General features: G+C 50.3%; 1 long non-coding RNA gene across 1 annotated transcript; it reads right to left on the bottom strand.

The window, feature by feature from the left end:
* Nucleotides 1-8,203: 8,203 nt before the first annotated feature.
* LOC113938225 lies at nt 8,204-12,905 on the bottom strand. Its single transcript, XR_003524857.1, has 3 exons — nt 12,763-12,905; nt 9,358-9,484; nt 8,204-9,120 (listed from the first exon to the last, which is right to left on the bottom strand). It is a non-coding gene; the product is annotated as an uncharacterized LOC113938225 (long non-coding RNA).
* Between the last annotated feature and the right edge of the window lie 3,622 nt (nt 12,906-16,527).

Genomic DNA, 16,527 nt, shown 5'->3' with positions numbered 1-16,527 from the left:
TAAGGCACTTGGGCCAGAGTCCTCCCTGGAGATGTGAGCACAGGCTCCGCAGGGGTCATGCGGGATGGGGGCCATGAGCCCTCAGTAGAGAGCCCCTCGAGGTGCCAAGGGCCAGCCACAGGGACTGAGGAGGAGTCAGAAGTCCTCTTAAAACCACCTCTGCTCCGGACATTCCTCCACTAGGAAGGTCCAGACCAAAGAACCTCCAGGTTCTGGAAGCCCTTTTACCTACCCCTTGAATTGGCTAATTGTTTGTAGAGTGTGTTTTGGTTGACAAAGCATTTTTCTAGATGTGATGTCATTTGATCCTCAGAGCAACACAATGAGATATTTTCCGATTTTACAGAAGACAAAACAAAAGCTCAGAATTTAAGCAACTTGCTTAAAGGATCCCAACCCAGAAGTGGAAGATTCGGGACTGGGAGCCTGGTGGTCAAGTTCCAAGAACAGTGCTCTTTCTAGGATACCATGTCCTTCTCTCCAGGCCCTAGGGACCCAGAAACACTCCACTGGGACTCAGACAATAGGCTGAGGCTCTCCCAGCTAGCAAGGGTATGTGTCTGCTATGTGTCTGCAGTCCAAAGGGCCTAGAGAACCACCCTACTGCTGCCCCGGGCCCATGCCCGGGTCCCTAGAGAAGGACAGTGATGCAGTTTCTCTCTAGCAGGTCTGAAACTCAGGGAAAACCTTCCCTGAGGCTTGAAAGGATTGGATTTTCCTCCTGCTAAACCCCGTGATGTTCTTTCTTAGAGGAAGTGACCCAGTAGCTGCCTTCAAATCTCTGAAAAGCCACGAGGAACAGGGAATGGCCATCTTCTGTGGGGACCGTGGACAGAAGGATCAGGAAACAGATGGAACACAGTGTAAGGAAGGACCATGTAAAAGATGAACTCTCAGGCCATGAGAACTGCCTGGGGATGTGACTGGCTGCTCTGTAAGGTGGTAAGGTCCCCGTCATTGGAGGAGTTCACACGAAGACTAAGTAACCATTCTGCCCTGAAAATGTTACAGAGGAAACTCAACCCCTAGAATGCTAAGTGGGAAGAATGGACTACGTGATATTGACACTTCTTCATACCAAGAGCCTGTGACAAAGTGGGAATTATTTCAGATTCTATTTGCACCTCAGACTCTCACCTGTGAGCACCATATTGGATCAAGACAGAGTTTTGGCTGAGTGTCTCTATTACCTGCTGTGACAGACTGGGATGGAATGGAGGGAAGGAGTCAAGAAGCAGGGATGGGGGTGAGTATGGTAGCCCCCAAACCACAGCAAGGTCTGACATGGGAAGGTTCTTCTGGAGCTCCATGCTCTGAGGGCCGAGTGTGTTGAGGCCATTGTTATTTGCCCTCCCTAGAGGTAACTGGGGCATTCCCATTGATTTGGGCAGCTAGCCACAGATCTGCTTAAGCCCATGGCAGCTGTCCCCTTTGCCACAGTGACCAAAATGAGCTATCAGGCCAGGTCAAGATAAGCCCCACCTTGGCCATGCGTGTTGGCCAGCTACCTATGTCCAGGAGATAGCTGGCTGAGTCATGGGCCATTTCTTAGCAGCTGGCCTGGATCTTTCACATTGAGGAAGAGCTTGGGACACCTGAGTACCTGGAATCTGGAATGTGGAATTGCAGGTGGAGCGATTTGGCACTAGCATCCCAGGACTATCCATGGAATACCCCAAGCTACAAAATTGTCTGCCACAGTGCCCTGAGGGTTACGAGACACCAGACCATCCCCCTCCTCCAGAAAGTCTCCCAGGATTGTGCTCAGTTGATGAATAGAAGGGGTATCCCTTCCCCTTCCCACCCCCACCATCGTCTATGGACACCCACCTCCTGCTCGGTATTTGTTTTTTTCCCTGGAGGCATGTACTGCCAACATAGAGAAGTTAGGGATGGGGGCACCCAGGCTTGGCCCAGCCTGGCCCATGTTCTTCTAGGAGTCCTGGGAGCTGCTCCTACTCATTCCTTCAATCAGTCAATGCTTACTGAGCACCCATGCACCTGCAAACCAAAAAGAACAATCACCTCATAGAAAAATGGGCAAAGTATATGAACAGGCAATTCCCAGGCCTGGCCTTGCCACTGATTTGCTGGGTAAATCTGGGCAAGTAACTTAGCCATTCTGTGACTGTTCCCTTCTCTGTCAAATTAGGATAATAATGGTTCCAATTCACTGGGTTACTGTGGAAAGTGAATGAGATCATCCACACATTATGGGTGGAATTGTGTCCCTCACAAATTCAGATGTTGAAGCCTAAGCCCCAGTCCCTCAGAATTTCAATTTATTTGGAGATAGAGCCTTACAGGGGGTGAGTAAGTTAAAATGAGGCCCTTAGGGTAGGGCCCTAATCCAATCTGACTGTATCCTTGAAAAAGAGGAGGAGACAAAAAGACAGGCACACAGAGAGACCATGTGAAACGGTGACAGGAAGACGGCCATCTGCCAGCCAAGGAGAGAGGCTTCAGGGGAAAGTAACCCTGTGAGCACCCTGAACTTGGACTCCCAGCCTCCGGAACTGTGAGAAAATACATTTCTTTGTGTAAGCGCCCCCCAAGCCGCCCTAGCCGACTAATACAGCACCTCAAGCACTAGAACAACATCTGGCATGTAGCACATACTCAGTAAGTACTAATTACTCCCATAAATATTATTGTTTATCTCAGCTGTACACACAGCACTTTAATTTCCCATTGCCGCTGTAACAAATGACCACAAACTTTTTGGCTCACGATAGCACACATGTATTATCTTATAGTTCTGTAGGTCAAAAATCCCACTGGGCTAAAATCAAGGGTTCTGCAGAGCTGCATTCCTTCTGGAGGCTCCAGAGAAGAATCCATTTCCTTGCCTTCTCCAGCTTCTAGAAGACACCTGCCTTCCTTGTCTAGGTCCTTTTCCTCCGCTTTAAAGCCAACGGTGTAGCATCTTCAAATCTATCTTTCTTTTGACCCTCCTGCCTCCCTGTTATACAGACCCTTATAATTACGTGCAGACCACCCAGATGACCCAGGATAACCTTCGTGTCTCAAGGTTCTTAACTTAATCACTTCTGCAGAGTCCCTTTTACCATAAAAGGTCACATATTCATAGATCTGGGGGATTCAAACATGTACATCTTTGGGAGAAGGGGCATCATTCTGCCTACCACACATACAATCTATTATTAAGTGACAAAGGAAGCCACAGAATAATGCATAATAGGTTAATTTCATTTATGTAAGAAGATACTAAATCAATGTAGACAGAAACTCAAAAAACTATTAACTGTGAGATTTTTCTGGGGAGGGACTTGGGGCTTGGACATTTTGGGTATTGTTTTCTTTTTTTTACAGTATGCGCATATTCATGAATTACTTGTGGGATTTTTAGAAATTTTAAATAATTCAAAGAAAACAGGAAGAGATGTGTCCTCATCCTTGTGGAGCTGGGTCTAGAGACATCAGACAAATCAACAGCATCAAAACCTCTCAGTAAGTGCTCTGAGAAGTGTGAGCAGAGCACGGTGGCAGCTGGGTCGGGGGCCCCTCACTGCCTGAAGTGACACCTTTGCTGAGTTCCGAAGAAAGAGAAGGAGTTTCCCAGGTCGAGAGGAGGGAGAGGAGTGTCGCCCACGACAACGGGCCTAAAGGGGCATGACACGGCTGAGTCCAGGCCCATGGAGAGGCGATGGGCAGTAGGCAAGGAAGCTCGCACCTGCTGAGCCCCTAGCTGCTGGGTCCTGTGCTGAGTGGTGTTGTGGGCATGTCCTCATTGGGTGGAAGGGAACCAAGGCTGTGTACGTTGATGGAAGAGAGGGTCTGGACTGGATGAGAAAGGGCACGGGAGAAGGTGGCAGGCGGCTGGGCAGGGTCTGCTCCTGGAGCGGCTGATGCAGGCAAGGAGGGGTGAAGAAGGGGACAGGGAGGGCCAGCACCGGAGGCAATACCTTCCCTCACCCCACACCCCACTTCTGGGTGCCCCATTCACATCCTCAGCCCCCAGGCAGGTGTGGGTTGCAGGTCAAGCTCTCAGGCAGCCTCTCTAGGGCTGAGGGTACTTCCAGGCCTCACCCCAGACCTGCTGACTCAGGGCTGACTCTAGGTCTCCGTGTGGTGCCCGAGGCAGCTGGCCACAGACCTGGCCCGGGTCATCCTGGCAGCAAGATGATCGCACTAAACCATTCCTCACAGTCCTTTGGGGCTGCTCTAACAAAATGTCACAGGTAGGTGGCTTATGAACAACAGACTTTCTTTCTCACATCTCTGGAGGCTGGAAGTCTGAGATCAGGGTGCCAGCATGATCGGATGAGGGTCCCTCTCTGGGTTGCAGACTGCTGACTCCTTATTGTGTCTTCACATGTGGAAGGGGGGCGACGGGGATCTCTGGGGCCCCTTTTATAAAGGCACAAATCCCATTCATGACCTAATCACCTCCCAACGGCCCCACTTCCTAATACCACACCTTGGGACTTAGACTTCAACATACGAATGGGGGGGGGCACCAACATTCAGATCACAGCACCCCTGAAGGGTTCCCAAGTGGGGATGAGGCTGGATCTGCGGACAGAGGGGTCTCAACCTGTGGCCTTCTACCCTGTGTGCTTGTCCTGACTCGCAGAGCGAACACAGCCATGTCCTGAGGATGTCACTGCAGACATGACAGAAGGCACCCATCAGCGGCAGAGGGAAGAGGTGATGGCGTGCGTGGGATCAAATGAGGTGGTGGCCAGGGAGACGCTGGCCCAGATGATGGGCTCAAAGTTCTGCTCTGCCACTTTCAAGCTGTGTGACCCTGAACATGTTACTTAACCTTTCTGGGTTTCAATCTCCCCATCTCTACAGTAGAGTAATGATAGTATGACTGCCTATTAAAGTGCTTGGAATAGCAGGAGCATAGGGAGGCCTGCTGCTTAAGTGCTAGTGGTCATTCCTGTGGACTCCCCATGATGTCCCAGCTGGGCCTAGCAGCAAAGGGCCCCTTTGGGGTCTCTGCGCTACCATGTCTCTACCCTCATGAACTCAGCCACTCGCTCACACCTGCTCCTGGGGACCAGGGGGTGGCCCTGGGAAGGGAAAGGAGTGTTGGCTCGGGAGGTGGGGAATGTCAGTAGCCATGGGCCCTAGGGGGGGTGGGGTGGGGGAGAAGGAGGAAGCAGGGGTTCCAGAGCAGCGGAGACCCCAGCGGTGAGGTTTGCCCAGGGCAAAGACTGTGGGTCAGCACATGGCTGACTTTGGGGTGTCAGAGACATCCTTACGGGAGCCAGAGGTGTCTGTTATTATCTCTAGAGCTGTTGTGAACATTACCAAATAGAATTATTTTTAAGCCACTTTAACCAGACAGAAGATCTGTATGCCAGGCAGCACTTTTGAGAAGGCGGGCATAAGTGTCACCCAGTCAGGGAAACGCTGAGGAGTCTGGGTCCCCTCGGGGAGGTCTCTGGCTTTGGAATATTAAAGTCACTCAAGGAGAGGAGAGGTGTGTTGATCCCTCGGAGCCCAGCTACCTCCCACAGGGGGCCCAGCTCATGCACGAAGCGAAGAGTAGAGCCTCAGTCCAGAGGAGCTCAACAAAACCATCCTGGTTTGTAAATCAGTGGCGGAGCTGGGAAAACCTGTGGTTTTCTAATTCCATTGCCCGATGGGAGTGAGGGGCATCATTCGGGTGTGAAGTGCAGGCTCTCAGTTCACCCATGGGTTAGGGATTCTTAGAAAAGGTTTGACCAAGACAGGGGTGGAAATGATTGCAGAGGAAGCTGCCGCAAACTGGCTGTGTAGCCTTGAATGATTTGCTTCTCTCTGGGCTCCCCCTCCCTCGTGCTGTAATAAAGAAGGACGACTGCATTAATCATGACGCGGGGCTCACTACGTCTGAGTCACCTTATGTGCATTATCTCACATAAGCCTTCCAACAACCCTGGGCAGTAGGTATCTGAATCCTCAGTTTGCAGATGAAAAATGGGAGTTCAGGGAGGTTAAGTAACTTGCCCCTGGCCATTCAGCTAATGAGAGACCCAGCGCGGGGCAGAAAGCCTTGAAAGGCCACTAATGCCATGCCGGATCCCTCCAGGTCAGCTCTGCACTCCATCTTCTGCATGAAAAATCAGGGGAAGCCACCTGGGTGTCGTTGTGCTCCACCTCAGCGCTGGCCAGAGGGGCCATGAGGGCCAGGCTCTGTGCCAGGAGGGCCCCGGCCCACCACCAGCCCCCCCCCCGACCCGGAGCGTGAGGGGCAGAGGCGAAAGCCCCAGCACCTTCACAACATGCACACTCTGTTCTGTCCTCACAGGCCCGAGAAAGGGACTGCCTTGAGTTTACCCTGAGCTCCTCTTTCCAAGAGCTCACACATATCCTTTACATGGGCGGCTTCTCACTCTTCCACTTAAGATAGTAATAATCTCCATGGAAACCTCTCCAAAGGACCTTTCCAGCCAGGGCTCAGGACCACCTCAGGCAGGGGATGTCATCACCATCATCATCATCTTCACAGTCCACCGAGGCAGAGAGGTGGCCAAGTGCCGGGGCTGCAGTGTCACTCATAGCTCTGCAAAGACCAGCTGGGTGGCCTTGGACAAGTCACCCATCTGTCAGCCTGAGCTTCCCCATCTAGAGCCCGGGAACGGTTAGAAGGACTAAGTGCAGAGTGGACAGGCAGAGCGAGCACTCAACAATGAGAGCTTTTTTTTTTCCCCAGGTCCTTTTTTAAAATTAATTATTTTTTTAAAGGCTCACAGCAAAACTGAGAGGAACATGCAGAGATTTCCCATATAGCCCACGGCCCCACACAGGCACAGCCTCCTCGACCATCCACATCCCCGACCAGGGCAGCACAGCTGACCACGAACGACACATCATTGTCACCCAAAGCCCATAGTTTACATTAGAGTTCACACCTGGTGTTGCACAATCTGTGGGTTTGGATGAAGGTATAATGCCATCTCTCTCCATCATTATGGCATCACACAGAGTAGCTTCACTGCCTAGAAAGCCTCTGTACTCCCCCTAATCAGCCCTCCCTCCCCTCTAACCCTGGGCAACTGCTGATCTTTCTATGTTCTCCGTAGTTTTACCTTTTCCAGAAAGTCATGTAGTTGGAATCATATAGTATCGTAGCCTTTTTGGTTTGGCTTTTTTCACATAGTAAGAGGCATTTAAGGTTCTTCCATGTCTCTTCATGGCTTGGTAGCTCATTTCTTTAGTGCTGAATGATATTCCAGTGTCTGGATGGACCACAGTTTATTTTTCCATCCATCAACTGAAGGATATCTTGGTTGGCAATCATGAATAAAGCAGCTATAAACATCTGTGTGCGGGGGTTTCAACTCATTTGGGTAAAAATATCTAGGAGCCCCATTGCGGGTTCATAAAGAGTATGTTTAGTTTTGTGAGAGACTGTCAAACTGTCTTCCAAAGGAGCCATGCCATTTTACATTCCCACCAGCAATGACTGTGGCTTTTATTTTTATTCAGAAATAAAAAGTGCCTTGCTTAAGATTACACAGCCATTAGTTGGCAGAACAGGGACCAAAAAGCAATCCTTCTGGTTCCACACTGTGGGCGGTTTCCCTTTGACCACGTTGCCCGTCAGCTAGACAAGCCAATCTCCTGTCCTCACAAACACGTTCACACTTACACACCATTGCTTTTGAAACCTGATTCTTGGTGCAGATATATCCCAAAGGATTCCTCTTCTGCCCTGTCCAGGAAAGCCCACTGTCTGTCTGTCTGGTTCCTGTATCTGAGAGGCTTGTGATGCTCTTGCACCATGCCCAGGTGCGTACAGAGGCCAGTGTCCAGGTGTTCCAAGCTTACCTGTACCTGGAGGAGAACCAGGTGGCTCTGGGAAGGCCCTCCTCCTTTCAGAGCCAACCCAGCCAGCCCCAGAGTCCTCGGAGTCACCGCGCCCTCATCAGGGACTGGCAGAGGAAAAGAAATGACCCCCACACCCACCCCTCAGTCCAACTGCAAGTCTGCCTGTTCTTCCTTCCTTCTTGAGGTGAAATTCACATAACGAGATCAATCATTTTAAAAGTGTACAATTCAGTGGCATTCAGTATATTCACAATGTTGTGCAACCACCACCTCTACCTAGTTTAAAACATTTTCATCATCCCCCCACAAAGAAAACCCCACACCCACTAAGTTGTCACTCCCCCTTTTTCCTTCTCCCCACCCCTGGCAACCACCAACCATTTGCTTCTTTGGGTTTACCTATTCTGGTCATGGAATAAACAGAATCTGTGCCCGGTTCCACACGCATTTCTCAGACCACACATTCTGTAACTTCCTGGGGAAGGAGGAGGAGCAGAGGCCTCTCTTGCTGCCTTTGTCTCTGACCCTGCTCCCCCTGCCCACAGTGTCTGTGATCCAGTTCATCCATTCTATTTCTTTTTCTTTTATTTGTCATGAGCAAAGGATTTTGATGGTTCCTAAATTCATTCAACAAATAGTTCATGAGCTAGCAGGCGAGACAGGGAAATAGTCATTACAGCAGTGTGATCAGGCAATGCCATGGATTCTTCAGAGAGGCGTGGAGCCCGTACGTACCCCAGCCTCAGGGTGAGGGTGGTCAAGGAAGGGAACAGTGGGGCCGGGGCCCCCATCTGTCTTGTTCACCTGTTTCCTCGGGACTTAGTACACTTCCTGGCACATAGAAGAGGATGAATGAAAAGTCAGTCAACCAATTCATGCAGCTCTCAGCTCAGAGCTGAAGGATGAATACAAATCTACCTAGCGTATCTGAAGCCTCACAGGCAAAGTTCCCCTGCTTTAGTACACAGAAAGACGGCTGGGTCTAGATGAATGTGGAAGGGAAGGGGGAGGCAGGTGGGAGGAGACGAGGCCGGAGCAGGCAGGGCCTTGGAAGCTACCTGAAGGAGTTTGACTTTCCCCTGAGTTCGAAGAGGAAAGGTTTTAAGCAGATTCGCATTCTAGAAACTCATCTTTCTAATCCGGATTAGAGATTATGATGATCTGATGATGTGCCCGGAGGACAGAACAGACATCATTCTTGTCCTCCTCCAGCTGATGTTTCAACGGGAAACAGAGGTACTTAATATATCCTTAAAATAATTAATTCAATAGTCACAAGGGCACAAGGTGTTCTGAGGGATGTCCTGAAGACAGTGACTTTTGGATCGAAACCTGAGAAATAAACAAGATTTGGTTAATTAAAGAGAGGCAAAGAGCTTTCCAGACTACATGGAAGCTTTTAGGAAGGTCCTGAGCAAAACGTGCTAAAGGAAGCGAGAAAAGTCTAGTATGATGGCTCTGCACAGTGTGAGGCTGGGAGTTTGGCCAGATGGGGCTGGGAGATATGTGGGGCTCGGAGATATGTGGGGCTCAGACCCCAAAGAACACTCTTACATATTTTGGACTTACCCTAAGTCAAATAGGAAGTCTTGGATGATGTAAGCAGGATCCAATTTTGAAAAATGGAATAACTGCATTTCTCTTTCGTGTTGCTGTGCATGTGACCTTCTTCCTGGTCACTGCAATCATCTGCTTGCTTTGGAAGTGAAGTTAAGATTAGCAAAGAAAAAAAAATGCGAAGGAGATAAGTACTGTTTAGCTTCTAACATCCAAAATAGAATTTTTTTCAGCCAGACAGTAGTCTTGAAAGACAGTCATTGGTTAAGAAATAGGGTATTCTGGATGTCTTTAACTTCCTCTTTAAGATATCAAGAAGCAAACCTGACAGAATTGATGGTAGAGCTTCACTTCAGGAAGCAAACAGAGGAGAAAGCCCTGCTCTTAGGTCTGGAAGATATTGGGGAGGAGGCTAGACAGGAAGCAAGTGTGAAAGGAAGTCAGGTATGTGTCCTAATCACCCATTTTCCATTTGAAGTCCCAAGCAGAGGTGTGTTAGATTGGGGGCAGTGGGGGAGGGGGGAGTGCGATTTCTGTACGTACCTCTCTAGAGGTCTTCACATCAAAGTAAACTTCTGTGTGGTTAGGCACAGGGAAGGTTTGAATTTAACCTTATCTATTGTGGTTGTGAGTTCAAGCCCCATGTAGGGTGAATTTAACCTTCTCAAGCCACCCTGGTCTCCCATGTTACAATGACGGCTATATTAGATCTTTAGCTGTGGGTTTTGTATAAGAAACTCACCAGAAGCAGAGAGTTTGAAAGGCTAAGCTTTAAAAAAAAAAAAAATGCATTGAACAAGTATTGACTATGGCCTGTCATTTAACAGCTAGTTCTAGTACAATCCCTGGGCCTCAGAACCTGTAGCAGCAGCAAGTAGACTGCGAACTCTCTGAAGCTCCCAATGCCCATTGCAATCAAGCATAGCTGTGGTGGATGATGGACCAGGAAGAACCTTCCAGAAGGAAAAGCCTGGAGATACAGACAATGAACAGAAGAATTCTTCCCAGACAACAGAACAGGGGCTGCCAGAGGGGCTAACCAAGCATTTTACTCCACTGCCCAGGAGGGAGGTCTTTACTTCTCCAGCCTATTAGCAATGGGTCATTTTTAAGAACGAGTGCCTAACGTGCTCCCTTTTTTGAATAGGGGTCTTTACCTCAGTTACCACATTCCCATTCCACCTGGTATAGCTACACCTGAAGCCCACGGAGAGAATTACACATCGCCTGATAATCCTGGGCCTTGATTTGCAGGAGGTTTTGGGGTTGTCTCCCCTGGAGAAGGAAGGGGATAATTCAATACATGGGAAGAGGGGAGCACATGAATGTGTGGGTGGTCAAAGGGCCGACTATGGTAGAGACTGCTAGTTGCTTCCTCCAGCATCCATTCTCTCCTTCCTTACCAACATAACCCCCAGTTTTATTACTAAGATTGTATTTAAGATTGTACTTCTCAGACTCCCTTGCAGCTAGCTCTGGCCTTAGGAGCAAGTTCTAGCTAATAAAATATGAACAGAAGTGTCATAAGGTTTCCCAGGGAAGGAGTTAAAATAAAAGTGTGTGGGGGGGGGGACACCTGGGTGGCTCAGTCGGTGAAACATCTGCCTTCGGCTCAGGTCATGATCTCAGGGTCCTGGGATTGAGCCCCACATCGGGTTCCCTGCTCTGCAGGAAGCCTGCTTCTCCCTCTCCCACTCCCCCTGCTTCTGTTCCCCCTCTCGCTGTGTCTCTCTCTGTCAAATAAATAAATAAAATCTTTAAAAAAAATGTGTGTGTGGTAGTGGGGGAGGGCACCTGGGTGGCTCAGTCGATTAAGGGTCTGACTCTTGATTTTGGTTCAGGTAATGATCTCAGCTGGGCATGGAGCCTGCTTGGGATTTTCTCTCCCTCTCCCTCTGCCCCCTACCCCTGCGTGTGTGAATTCTCTCAAAAAAAGGGGGGGGGGAGAAAAAAATAAAGGGGGTAGAGGATGCCCCTCTCCCATTCCTCCATACTGCTTCTTGGAAAATAAATGTAATGGCCAGAGTTTGCTGGAAATTGGGTCATGGGGAATTAGGGTCGCACCATGGGAATAGACAAGAAAGAATAGCTGGAGGAACTTGGCCCCTGACAACTTCATGAAACCATCAGCCCAGCCCTTCACCTCTGGCTCTAGACTGTTGTAGGCAAGAATAAAACCCTGCGTGTTCAAGGTTCTGTTCGTTTGGGTTTTCAGTCCCAGGCAGCTGAAAGGAATCCTAACTGATAGATCCTAGTCTAGGCTTGGAGGAGGAGACTTACATAATCAGTTGGGTGGTAGGATCCCAGACCCTGCAGCGGCAGGAAGCAGACTGTGGACATACGACGTCAGTTTGGGGGGCAGCATGCAGAGTGGAAGTGGTTGTAGGTGTCCCTGTGAGGGGTGGCAGGCCATGGACAAGGATGGTGGCAGCGGGGCTGGCTAGAACATTCAGATTTGAAACCTGCCTAGGTGGTGTTCTGCCCTGAGGCAGGCGGTGAGGAAGAGTCGAGGCTCATGTGCAGGAAGAGGGAGGCAGAGGAAACGGCAGACTCAAGAAGGAGCGGGGAGCAGGGCCCACTTCTGTGCAGTGGTCAAGGGCATGCAGGCTGTGCTGGGTGGGATTTGGTCACAGGGAAGCAGTGCTGGGGCCGTGGGGGTGGCAGCCACCCACAGGGGGGCTAGCAAGTGGCCCAGCGAGGGAAGATATCTCCCCCTCCCCCCCCAGGCCCTCCTCGGCTGGGAAGCTGCCCCAGGAGGAGGGGTCCAGGGAGGTTCTTGGCATTTTTAAGATGTGTGAGACTTCACCTCGTTTCATGCCGGTGGGAAAGCAAGGGGGCCTTGGAGAGGTAAAGGTCCACAACAGCAAAGGAAGTAAAGGACACAGGATCCCGAGGCTCCCTGAGAACAAGGACCCCATGGCACCCAGAGCTGGGCAGTGCAGCGAGCCTGGGGGAGGGGGGGCAGGAGGTTGCTTCTCTGCTAAGGCGGCTGAGGGAGGGAAAGTGGCAGACAAGCTGATAGGGTTGTAGATGATAAGATGAGGAGATCCCCTTCTGATGGCCTCCGTTTTCTGCGAAGTGGCCGTGATGTCATCTGTGGTAAGTGAGGGGGTTGGAGAAGATTTGAGAGAGGAGGTAGTTTGAGCACCCCCTTTCTGAGGAACACGAGAGAGAACTGGCCAGGAAAGCACAAAGGGTGAGGCTCAGGCTGGGCTGGAAGCTTGCGCTGGTGGCAGTACCCGTCTGCAAGGCTGTGTGGTTTTCTCCAGAAGGAAATTCCTCGTCTGGCTTTCCCCGCCTGCCTGCGCTCCAAGTTGCAGGCCCACCTTTGCGCTCAGCAGAACGTGTGCGCCTGCAAATCCCGTCCACTCCTCGAATTAACATGCCTCCCCACCCCCATCCAACACCTCCTCTTACCCTCTTGCTCCTCTGGGTTTGATTCCTGGAACCAGGTATCTGGGATTCCGCAGGAGCACCTTCTTGCCATTCTGAGCCCACGGCAACTCTGGCTGTCTCCCGGGCTCTAGGCAAGGCCTCCTCCCTGCTCGTCCCAGCCTCCTTCCTTCTTTTCACTACCCACCCCTGTCCTGCACATCTGGTGCCTTCAGCTTCCTCAAATGAGACTGTCACTGTGTCACTCCCTATTCAAAACCGCTCTGCAGCTCCCAAGACCTCAAAATAAAAGCTCTCATTTCTGCTGACTTTTGGGATCTTGGCTTAAATGCCACAAGTTCTGAGAAGCTTCCCTAGATTAGGGGAAGTCCCAGTGGTACCTGACCCCGTGACACCTTTTAAGTCTTCTCTGTGACTCTCAGTAATTACTCGATACCGTGTCATTCACAACGGCAGGGAGTGCGCGCGTATGCGCACAGGCACCCGCTGCCTTATCACGCCCATCTCCCCAGCACAAGGATGTTGCCTGCCTGACCAACTATTGGTAAGAGCCAAGCCTGTCGGGCCCTCGGGATCTCAGGTTAAATTTCCATCGCCCCCTAAATCAGCCCATGCTTCAGATACTGGGGACTCCTTCCCAGGCCCCAAAGCTGCCCCCCGCCCCGCTCCTCCCGCACCAGGGTGTTTGCTCCGACAGCGCCCTCTGCTCACGTACTCGTGCTCCAGTCCCTCTTGTGCAGACGTGCACCGCCCCCCTTCTAGCCCAGGGCCCTTCTGCTGCGGACTCTTCTCTGAAACCTCCACCTGCCACAGGCCAAACCCCAGAGCGTCTGCTTCCGGAATGCCTGCCGTCCCCCATCCTTTCACTCCCATCAGACTAGAACCTTGAGGGAAGCTTCCAGTTTGTAGTCAATTGATACAGCAAATGAAAATGTTTGATCGTGGAGCAAAGAAGCGCTTTCTGTAACACTTGTATAAACAGTGTCTTATACAACCGTGTCCCCAGTAGCGACTTTCATGGTGCCACGCACTTAGTAGGTATGCAAAAATATTTTTCAACAAATAAGATATTTTCTCCCTTATATCCGTAGGAATACGGTGGCGACAGTCTCTGTCTACACATCAATTTTGAAAATTAATTTAAATGCCATTGTGCTGTGTTTACAACATGAAAAAGATGTCTGTTTTCACCAGTGAACAGAGTCGGTCTTTTCAGGTTTATTCCATCTTCACTTGAGAAACAAATGCATGCCTTATGCAGCGGATCAAGGTAGTGACTATATTTGCCAGCGTACCAGACACGACACTGCGTAAGAGCAAAGGAATTTCTCCTGGAGCTGATAATTTCAACACGTTCAGTAACATTTGTCTCTTGGGCTTCTGAACAAGACCATGAATGTGGAGCCATCTGAAACCTATGAGACCCTACAACAAAGGGCCGACTATATTGCCATTCATACTTATTAGTTTATTTTCCGTGCCGATGTTTCCCGATTCTTTTCTAGTTCAGAAAATAGACTCATTGGGACTCTGAAAAATATTGCCTAACTATAAATCCATGGAGACAGAAAGCGGATTGGTGGTTGCCAGGAACGGGGGGCAGGGGAAAATGGGGAGCAATTACTTGATGGGTCGGGGTTCCTTTTGGGGTGAGGAAATGTTTTGGAACTAGGCAGGAGTGTGTGTCTTGCATGACACTGTGAAGGTACTAAATCTCGCTGAATTGTTCACTCTGAAAGGGTTGCTATTAAGTTATGTGAACTTCACCTTAATTTAAAAAGTCGCATATGATTTAAATAATACTGAATACTTTACTGAATGCCCTACAAGGCAAGGCAGTGCTGTATTCTAGAACAGCCCTAGATCAAAGGCCCCACAGCACCCTTGCACCTTGCCTTGCCTTTGGATAAGGAACGGGGTCCCATGTCTAAGCAGGGCAATGTCCTCAAAGTGTCCTTGGAGACACCCAGCTGAACACCGTTACAAACCAAGCCACACGCTGCTGAGTGTCTGTGTTTTCCTTTGTTTCTCCTTTGGCTGACACCAGGACTTGGTAAGGTGTGTTTTGTTTGATTAAGGACTTTTCTAGTTCCAGAGATGGAGCCTGTGGTGGATTTTATTTTTTCCTTTAAATGAGTGGAATTTTCCAGTGACTGTGGATAGAATCCCTGGACACTTCACTGGGCCATCTGTCCACCAGGGCCCAGTGGACAGGAAGCAGGAGGGGCCTGCCCACAGGGCAGAGTCATGGGCCAGCAGTTTGTCTCCACTTGTGGCAGGTTCTACAAAGGCAAGGGCTGACTGTAAAAAGGGTGGGTGGACTTGTCCTAACAGCTCACAGCTTCTCAGGAAGCAGTCCTTCGTTGTCTTGTCCAGGGAGGAACAGACTCTCCGCCAGGATACAAGAGCAGCATCATGGATCAGGAGTGAGGCTGACTGGGAGGGGAGGCCATCAGCCCTCCTTGCTGGGGCCTGGAGGGGGGGGCCCTGGGCCAGCAGGGGTTGGGCTGCTTGTGCACAAATATCCCCTCCATCCTTTAAACACATGGAGCCCAAAGGGAAATTGCACCCTTCCACTTCAAACATGGCACTGGAGCCCAGAGCCCAATGGCTGTCATAGGCAGGGTACAGCAGTCAACTCCCTCACCAAGGTCCACGGGTTTTAACCATTTAGGTTTCCTCCTGATTTTAGCACTTTGTACCTTCTCACATGCCTTCACATATAAGGCGCCATTCAGTAGCCCAAGACACAAATGCTGCTGAACGTCTTGGAAAATACCAGCTCCAGGAAAAATTCCTTTTCCTTCACGTAGTGGCAGTGCCATGAGCAGAGAAAGCCTGGTGACAAAGTTCTGTGCACCTGGGGACTCTATCTAGGTCCAGTAGCAGAGGCGAGCCCCAGGAATCTGTCACCAACACATCTTTCCCAGGGGAGAGGACTCTACCTAATCCTTGAAACTCCAACTTTGCTGGACATGTCATCAATAGAGTTTACTGTCAACCCGGCTCACTCAACGGGGTTTGGACCAGGACAGCCTAGATTTAGCAGTGACTGCAAAATTCCCTCACCGAACTTGGTAGGTCTAGGGACCCAATGGTGGTGGCCCCTTACTGTTTTTCTCAAAAAAAAGGGGGGTGCCTGGGTGGCACAGTCAGTTAAGCATCTGACTCTTGGTTTCAGCTCAGGTCGTGAAATCAAGCCCCGTATCGGGCTCTGGCTCAGCACGGAGTCTGCTTGAGACTCTCTTTCCCTCTCCCTCTGCCCCTCCTCCTGCTCTTTCTCTTTCTGTCTCTCAATCTTTTTAAAAAAATAAAAAGACTGAAAATCTGTCCAGATGTTTTTAAGGCATTTACAGCTGCCCAAAGAGGCTTATGACCCTACCTCCTAAGTGCCTGGCAATCATCGACCTCTCTAATTGCCATGTGGACGAAGAGGTGGAAATTGAAACGAAGCAGATCTCGAAGTGTTAGTGGAAGATGAAAGGTGTTCTAGAAGCGCCTAAGCATGAGAGGCACGTGGAGACACATGTGCACAGGCTTGTCCACGGGCGGCACAGTCCCCGAAGCCAACAGAAGCCCACGTGAACATTCCCAGCAATCCTTGACCCTTACGCAACAAGGGGACACATCCGCCACCCAGGAAATCAGACATCTCATTCTGTGGTGTCTGCTCAGGCAGAAGAGATTCCTAGGAGGCCCGGTGTGGAGACTTCTGAGTGCTCTCTCCCTAATGCCCCAGACCCTCTCAAAAGGGAAAGGAGGAGCTCCCCTAATCCTGCTGGTGTGGGC

This window comes from Zalophus californianus, chromosome 8 (assembly GCF_009762305.2).
Source record: "Zalophus californianus isolate mZalCal1 chromosome 8, mZalCal1.pri.v2, whole genome shotgun sequence".
NCBI classification, from domain to species: Eukaryota; Metazoa; Chordata; class Mammalia; order Carnivora; family Otariidae; genus Zalophus; species Zalophus californianus.
Note: the sequence above shows the minus strand (reverse complement) of the source record. Positions and strands in the feature narration are given on the sequence as shown.